Raw genomic sequence first — 9124 nt, forward strand, 5'->3', positions numbered from 1 at the left:
ACGGGGTGTGAAATATGAGCTCTGCGACAAAACCTACCAGGGAAGTTTGATGCCAAAGCTGTGCTTTAGTAGCTTATCTCAGCTGTGAGGTGGCTGGGTCCTGCTGCAAGACAGCAGTGCTCAAACTAACTACCCTGGGTTTTAGCAGTGGAAGCTGCATCTGCAGGACACGCTCTGAATATGGACCTGACCTGCAAGGCAAAACGCAGCCTTTCTTCAGTTTTTGTGCTGTTGCTGAACTCAAATTGCTCAACTTGCAGCCTGGGAAAATACAGTTCCTCCCTTATCAACAGAAGTAACAGAATATAAAGCACCAGTCCAGGTACCTCCCATACTGTTGTACTATGCTGATCTTGATGGACCAAAGAAAGACCACTAAGGCCAAGGGAAGCTTCCCATGCCTTTCAAAGCTTAGTTTCCCTGACAGAAGCTTCCTTCACTGCACCATCTCAGTACACAGTGGGCATTGTCAGGGAAGTATATTTGCTCTCTCTTAGTAATGAGGAGCAAAAGACTGTGTTTACATAATTGACAAATTGAGTTTAAATTTCTAACTCAGGCTCTAAGTGAAACAAAAACCTGCCAATCACTAAGTATCTTCTACAGGCCCCAAAGAATTAATGGAAAGGTTTATTTTCCCAGCCCCTGTGTTTGCCCCCCTCCCAATCCCAGCAATGCCAAATTCACTCCCAGTGTCCGAGAAGAACAAAAGCCAGCAGGTGCCACCACGTCACACTCGTGGAGACCAACTTGTTAAGAAGTTTTTGCAACTGTCCTAAAACCAGATCCAAACATCTGCCTTTCACTTTTCAAGATCCAGACATCTATCTCACACGGTTAAAAAGCAGAAACAAATTTGATGCTCTCATCTCATTTCATGCTTTCCCTTTTGTAAAACTCCCACTGTATTTTACAAACCCGGCACTCAGAAACTTTTCAAGCAGCTCTTCAGCTCCCTGATTAAGGGTAAGAACAGACACACAAATACCCTATGCTTTTGGCCAAGGTTATCTTTTTGGCAGACTGAATTGGACTTTCTTCAGGACACAGTTGTTAATGTCACGGTAACTGTATTTTCCCCATTTTAGTATCTAAACACTACATTGTTATGTCTAAGATCAGGGAACTGAGTTACACACAAAGTTAGGTGTTAAATATATTAAGATATTCTGTAGATACATTGCAGAAATATCACTCTCTTTTTTTTCCCACCAAAAAATTCCCCAAAAACCCAAATGACTGACCATGAGAAGAAAACATTACTTCAATAAATGACTGTAATTAAAAACATCTTGGTACCAAAATTATAAAACCACTCTGATATAATTCTCAGACTACATATGTAATTCCCATTTCATTTTTGAACCACTGAGATTAAGACAACACTCAGTAAGACAATGAACTTTACAGAAAAACTGTTCTTGAAATTCAATGTTCCCAAGGGAACAGGCCAAAGATAAGATGTCCATTAAAACCACATTTTGTAACAATGCCCCTGTCATGATTTGACAACTATTTTTAACATCGCTTAAAAAATGCTTATCCTGTTTTTTTTCTTTTTTAATGCTTCTGAAAGTCCACAACATCATTACCTAGCAAAACACAAGTACTGCATAGATGATCAGCTGTGAATCATTACAAGTAACTACTATTTTTGCTAACATATCTGAAGATTGGTACATTAATTGATGCTTGGTTTAGTTTTGCTTATAATGGCACCTTTATTTACTGTATATAAAAAATGTGTTAAGAACTATCACAAAGACTTTACAATCAGAGTACCTCTATAGAAATAAACAGCAGTGTTATGACAGAAATGCCAAATTTCTGGATAGCAACAAAATAAGGAAAATTCCTCAGGTACCTCCTGTATCATCACCTTCTTGGCTGCACCATGGGAGGTTCAGGTTGGACATTCAGAAACAGGTTTTCACCCAGAGCGTGGTGCAATCCTGGAACAGGTCAGCAGAGCGCTAGGAGATCTCTGTCCTTGGAGGTTTCCAAGACACAGCTATACAAAGCCATGGCTGCCCTTATCTACCGTCGGCAACAGTTCCACTTCAAGGAGAAGGTTGGGCTAGGCACCACCAGAGGTTTTCTCTACCCATTTCGATGATCCTATGATTCTCTTTTTGCAGTCCACAGGACAGACAGACACTGGCACTACCAACTTCTCAGGAGAGTCCTATGGTAACTACAGAGGCAGTGCAAACACCTCAGACTTGGCCTTTACAAGCTTTGCATCTCCTCCATCATGGTTAAATTCAAAGACTTGGCTCAGACTGACTCTGCAGTTAACAAATTTCATTTCCATGACTACAACTCAGCCAAACTATGCGCTAATGCTGCTGGGCACGTTCAGATTCCACCAAACTGATCTGCTGGAAAACAATACTTTATTCTAAACCTTGCATTGAAAATGAGTTGTAAAATTCACCTTTCTGAGTTCCACCTCACCTAGAAGTCTTTTTTTTTTAAATACCAGGAGTTAGATTTAATCACAACTAATTTTAGACTTCTGTGAATGATGTTTCAAGAGCTGCAAGGAAGAAATGAGTAGTTCACCACTATCTGCTCTCTTTCCTCATAATTCTGGCTTAAGACAAAAACACCAAGTCATTTTCTGGTAGATCAGTCAATTGAAGTGGGCAACTCCAGCAGGTATTTCACTCTACACTAAGATAGCATTGGAGACGACAGGAGCTCCAGAGCTTCAGACTGGTCAGCCAACATGCAAACACCTGAAGCTGTATTAAATGAATCCCACCCAGACAGTCTTCTTTCCCTGACTCAGAGAAACAAAAGGAGCATTGTTTTCTAGATCACAATTACAGTCACTCAAAATCAAAGGAATGTAAGAAGGAAGACATATAAAATGCCAATATTATAATTCAATCTAACCTAATGAAATGAACTTATTTTACACAAATCATGGCAGGCCCAACACATCCTGCTCAGCCACACAAAATCCTGTTAGAGACAGAAACTGATACGATAAAAAATTTGATACCTATTATATATGCACTGTTACTAGCAATCCCTCCAAACACAACCCAACAAGATCAACTCACTGGATCTGAAACAAGTTGCATAGGGAACCATTTTCAATGAAGCCTCTCTGTTACCCAGGACATTAAAATTAACTCCCCCTTAGTTTCCAGACTCTGAAATGCCTCCTAAAACTACACAGCGAAGTAATATGTTCATGTATCAATTCACCTGCTACTCCTCTGTTTTACTGGAGCAGTTTGAACAGTGTGAGAAGGAAGACCCAGAGCCTTCTGCTCCCACAGCAGATAGTGAGACCATGAAGTAATTTCCATTTGCATCTGTGTATCCAAACACACTTTGGAGTTGCTGCACAGCTACTCAGTGTTTCAACACCAACTTTGGAGAAGACAGACATATAAAAAGCCAGTCAGCTGTAAGTTCAAACTGCTACCAGGAGCTAATGCACAGATTGTCTGGAAGTTGGATACTGCCCATCTCTACTACAAAGAGCCATTTTTTAAAACCTGGAATTAGGGAAATTTATCCATCTCCCTAATAATCTTTATCTTTTATATGCAGGAGTGTCCCTCTGACAATCAGTCCTAACTTGCAAAGTTTCATAATCACCCTCATTCTACATTGAAGGCAAAGGTACCAGCAGGTATGCTGCAGAGTATCATAGATATTTTGCCTACAGTTTAGCTACCTACAACATTCTCGAGCCCAAAAGTCTTCAAATAGTCTACAACTTTTATTTGAAAGCAACACCTAATTATTTATATGCAACATAAATGAGTATATGGATCAGTGATTAGGAAGAAATTAGCCATTTAGAAACATTGTTTGAATGCATTTCTAAAATGTAAAATATTTTCTCCTGTCCTATCTCGTTCTGAAGTATGCTGAATTGCATCCCAAAGGGGTGTGTGATGCTATTACTCATCCCTAATTTTAAACACTAGACAAAAAAATCTAAAATTAAAATGCTGCTTATGATATTAACACATGGTATAAAACTGAAAATGAATAAAAGCAAATCTTGCAAGTCAGCATCTGGCCCATGAGCATGAATGTCAAGCAGAGGCAGAATAAATCACAACTATTACCCAACAACAGATGGCCTTGGCTTGGGCCAAGATTTGCACTTAGACGAGATGACAATTTAAATAGACGATGCAGACTTGAGACTGCTGGCAGAATGACTGGAAAAATATCAGCCTGGAAAGACAGCATTTCAAACAAGACCCTAGCTTCAGCATTCTCATTTTGCTTTTGATCATCCCTACAGTTCAGTGATATTGAAGCCAGATGAGATGGACAGATAGATAAATATAGATATAGATACTAAAAATCCAGCCACAAATGCATTACCTTAATTTAATAAGTTGGGTTACAGAAACACATTTTTTCCTGGGGACAAAGTCTGAAGCTGTTACTTGTTAAACTTCTGATTAATAATCACATTTATTAAGTCCATGCCACCACAAAACATTCAGGACGCTATATTAGTATAATATAATTAACCAGAGTTGTAAACACTCAGAAATTAGGTGCCCCTATAGAATGAATTTCCTCACTGAATCTTTTTACTCTGCTGGCTAATTCAGTGCCTGCTGATCTGCTTCTGGACTCAACAACACATGGAACTGCAATAAAGATTTTAAAGCTTCTTACACAAGATCAGTGTTGTCAAGGCTGTAACAGGGATTAAGCTTTGGAGCCTCAAGTATCTCTAACCCCCAAAGTCAACTGGCAATGGAAACCCTGTTCCACTGTGCTAGAATATTCCAAAACTGGCTGCTCCTGCAGCTTTAGCCTGAGCCTCATGACATGTGGTTTGGTTCTCAAAGTCCCCACTACCTAGATGCATGAAAACTTGAGAGCATCTTAGCTTTCATTTAAAAAAAATAAAATAATTGTTTCTAACTCTCATAGATAAAGGACATAAAGAAAACCTCATCACTGCTTATCATGAAGTTTCATTAAACAGAGAGAAAACACGCTAGTCAAGGGTCTGTTTGATTTTTTTTCTTTTTTAAACTATCATCATTTCATAAGCTGGACTCCTGGCTTTTAAATTATTAGAATTGGCAATATTGCTAGTTTTGGCTTTTGCAATGCATGTCCCATCAGCAACACTGCACGCAGAAACAGACGCCTCCCTGGGGAGCAGTATGCCACCTCAATGTAGAGAACCTGCGGAGCTCCTCCTCCATTTCTGTGTGTTTGAAAGAAACACGAAGGAATTAATTCTTGCAGCATGCTCATGATGGAGGAAAATATTACAAGTGCTATGGGGAATGTCTAGAGGAGATGTGCCTGCATTTGAGGGATACCCGAGTGACACGGGACACAAAGGAACGGATTTCCAAACCCGCCAAGGCTGTGTGCTCTCAGCATGAGCTGTCTTTCCTCTTATCCCTGAGGTTACTTATCCGTCAAATCAATTCCCCTAGATTTTTCTTACCTTCTTAGCTGCTGTGCTTAGGTACAGATAAGTATTTTTCAAAAGCCTTTTCTAGTGTCTTGAGCAAAAGCATTACCTACTAGAAAATAATTAATGTAACTCGATTTAAATGTGCTTTGTTACAGTGTATTTAGCACATCTGCCTATGTAAACACTGTTTGTCATGCTACTGAAGGGCAAGCCATGCCTCTGACCCTTCCCAGTGGTTTGGAGCATGTACCTGCAAAGTACAGATGTGATCCATGTGGGAGCCACGGCTCCACTCCTGCAAGACAGGCCCTATCTCTCTTCTCACAAAGACTTCGTCAAGATGTCTGAATGAGCCCCGCTCTTCGTTAAGAGATCCATCTATGACAAACTAAGGATAATCTTTTCGAAAACAAGTGACATTTGTTACTTTACAGGAATAAAAGCTCCAAGGAGACTGGATTAAAATACCAAAGGAAAACCTTAATGTGCTGTTCTCGTAATTTGCCTTGATGAGGAGATTTGATCTTTACCATTGCCTTGGAGACCCGCTATGTGCTAGGATATTGCAGCTAACAAAGACAGTTGCCAGAGCAGAGCGGGCAAATGGAGCCAGGCGCCTCGGCATGCCAAAGGGTACTCTGTCCAGCAGGCAGCTTCAGAAGACTTCTTACAGTAAACAAACACTGCAGCTGGGCATTTCTTCATCTCTGTTTATGACTAAGAGGTCTCCCAGGGAATCGTGCCTCAATCTCTTCCAGCCTGAATCTTCAGGCTGTGATTCTAGGACCGCATTACAACCACTGCCGATACAGGCTGAGGAGCCTCCCACATCCCAATGAAGTGCTGGCGGCTTCCCAAAGCTGCCGGGGGTACTATTTTTCTTTAACAGCACCACTTTTGATAGTGTTCAACACGTCCTGACAGCTTAAAAACCTACCTATTAACTATCCGACCACACCTAGTAATCTCAAGATGAAGCAGAGAGAAAGCAAGTGTTTTTTTGACCATAAAATATTGTGCATCAAATCCATGTATTGTCTTTCAAACCTATTTTTTCTGAACATCTTTAGGGATTTCAGGTCAATGAGATGACACTGGACCTTCTTTAGAAGTATGCTTTTGGCCATACAAAGAATGTGAAACAAAAATGTGCTTTCACAGGCCCAAAAAGCTGCATGCAACTTCAGAGACTGCCCTGTACGGGTCCTCTGAGGAGCTGGACTTTTTAAAACCCTGGGCTGACAGAGCCAATGAGCCAGCTTTTCTTTCATAAAGCACAGATTTCACACTTTTTGAAAATTTCAAAACAATTGTTTCAGGCTGTCTGGCTGTTGCCAGAGATGTGATGTTTCTGTCCTGGTCTCCTATACAGGCCACCGAACCTGCACTGAGCAGCATCGCAGCCTTTGGCATGCGACTCCTAATCGGGAAATGGTACCTGTGAAGCTGGAACTTCATTCTCAGGACAGCCAGGGCTGAACTTCGGCAGCTCCCTGGACACAAAAGGAGGCTGCTCTTCAGGGAAGAGAACTTACTGCAATGCACTCATGGCCTAGGGGCTGATTCTCATTTACCCCAGCAGTTCCCGACACTGCAAAGCACATAGCACAGATCATGGTGTAAATGAGAATCAGGTCTTGGCATATCTGTTTCTGGTTTCCTCTGTCAGTTCGAAGAGGACGTGTATGAAAGTTTACAAATTTGTAGAGGAAATGGCTGTATAATTTCACTATTGATTCAGTTGGGTGATGGCAACCATACGGTGTCCTGAGGATACACCACACTGGACACACCACTGGTCCATCTGAAAATGCCAGAAGTTCCTGCAACATTGCATTCGCTATCAGTGGACATTAAACAGGGCAGTAACTATAGAGGGGAGGGTGTCTCTGAAACTACAGCTATCCTACCATTTCAGTCTGACCCTTGTATCTGAAAAGCATGGGGGTGGTTTTAAGAGCAGAAAAAAGAGAGGAAACCAGCTAAAACCTCTACACAAACTGTGACTCATAGCCACAATACTTGCTCATTATACCATGAACTGTAAAGCTGCCTTGTTTTTAAAGTTGATGTGCCTTTTTTTCTTTCTTTCTTTTTTTTAAAGGTAGACCTTATAAATCCAAGTAGATTTACTCACCCCATCATGGATCCTTACAGGGAATCCATGACATGCAAAGATGAGCACGGGAGTGAGTGAAAGATGGGATAATGACTGCAAGGAATCAACAGAAAACCCGCAATAAAAATTCACAAGGTCTCAGCCTCTCCGCACCGGCTCTTGACAGCGGACCCTAGGAGGCCCCAGTAGCTTTACTACTTTGGGTTTAACAATAACCATTTAACTTAATTTGAAAGGGTACCAGTTCTGCATATATTAAACTTGAGGTTAGCTAGCATATATTAACACAGTTTGATTTTGCAGCATACTGAAGAAGAGAGTTTGTAATCGAGAATTCAAGTTGCAATCCCTAATCACAGAATTTAATTACTTTTCTAAGTTTCAAGCCTATTTTGGGGGCGGGGCGGGGGACACACACAGGGCAAACTGGCCCACAACTGGAAAGCTCCCAGAAGTGGTGGGAATAGAGCTTCTTCTTCTGCTTTTATTTTTGCTAAAAGTGCTCCTATTCACACTGATGCTGTTCCGATCCCAGTGTTTCTGTGCACAGGTGGTTTTTACAGCCTATACTTTGCACGCAGCAATGAAGTGACGAGATACACTTTTTATTTAAGCGTTTTACCAGAAACAGCTCAATCCCACGGTCAATAAAATGTCCTGTAGTGTAAGATTACATCTTTCTGACATTCCCAGACAAATTTTTGTAAATAAGACCTAACTGCACTCTGGAACACTTTCTGGTCACTGTCCCTGCAGAAGAGGGAGTTGCTATCCAGTTTAGTTCCTACATGAGAGACCTTTTAATGAAGAAGTCTTTAGTACCTTTTACTGTCAACTGTGCTACTGCCAGATGGGATACGGCCTGGGCTCCAAAACTAAACTAACTGGAAAGCACCTCACTGTGAGTCAGAGCGCCTTGTGAAAATCCCAGAGACCTCAGAGAAATGGAAAATTCACTCTGTCACAAGGCTCCTCTGGAGGAGTTTCCTCCATTCTCTTCAATGGCAGCACTGCAGCATGTCTACAAGCAGGGCTCAGCTTTGGAGATCAGCACTAAGCATTTTCTCAGTGTAAAGGAGAACCAGTGGCAAACAACAAGACCTGGATTAAGAACTAAAAAAGTTATGGAGACTACTAAAGATATGGAGACCTGCCGTGAACCGTCCCCTCTTTGCAGTTCACAAATTGAGAAAGCAAACATAAGTAAAGCAAGAATTACTACTTTGTTTTGGCCCTTCTCCTTTTGTATTGAACTAATGTTACGTTACCTTAAAGGTTCCAAAAGGAACCTAAAAAACAAAGGCTAAATTAAAGTGACCTAATTTAGATTTTTAAATGGGATGCAAGTATCTCAGGCTTAGACGTTTATTAAGATCATCTCTCCAGTACCTCGTGACTCCCAAAAGATCCAAGACATAACAGCAGTCACCGATATGATTCTATTTTAGAACAAAAAAATCTCTCCAGGTGTAAAAGCAGAGGACCCAGTTTCACAATGACTTGAGGCAAATTAAGCTTTCCTGCTGCTGAAGCTGTTACCGATTTCTTCTTCCTGCCCGTCCTGGGCTGGGCATTCC

General features: G+C 41.1%; 1 protein-coding gene across 1 annotated transcript in view; it reads right to left on the minus strand.

The window, feature by feature from the left end:
- Positions 1-9124, minus strand: part of ATF6 (activating transcription factor 6) — a 77607-nt gene that overhangs the window by 18045 nt on the left and 50438 nt on the right. The gene's annotated exons all lie outside the window — the stretch shown is intronic.

Source organism: Fulmarus glacialis, unplaced genomic scaffold (assembly GCF_000690835.1).
Source record: "Fulmarus glacialis isolate BGI_N327 unplaced genomic scaffold, ASM69083v1 scaffold24897, whole genome shotgun sequence".
NCBI classification, from domain to species: domain Eukaryota; kingdom Metazoa; phylum Chordata; class Aves; order Procellariiformes; family Procellariidae; genus Fulmarus; species Fulmarus glacialis.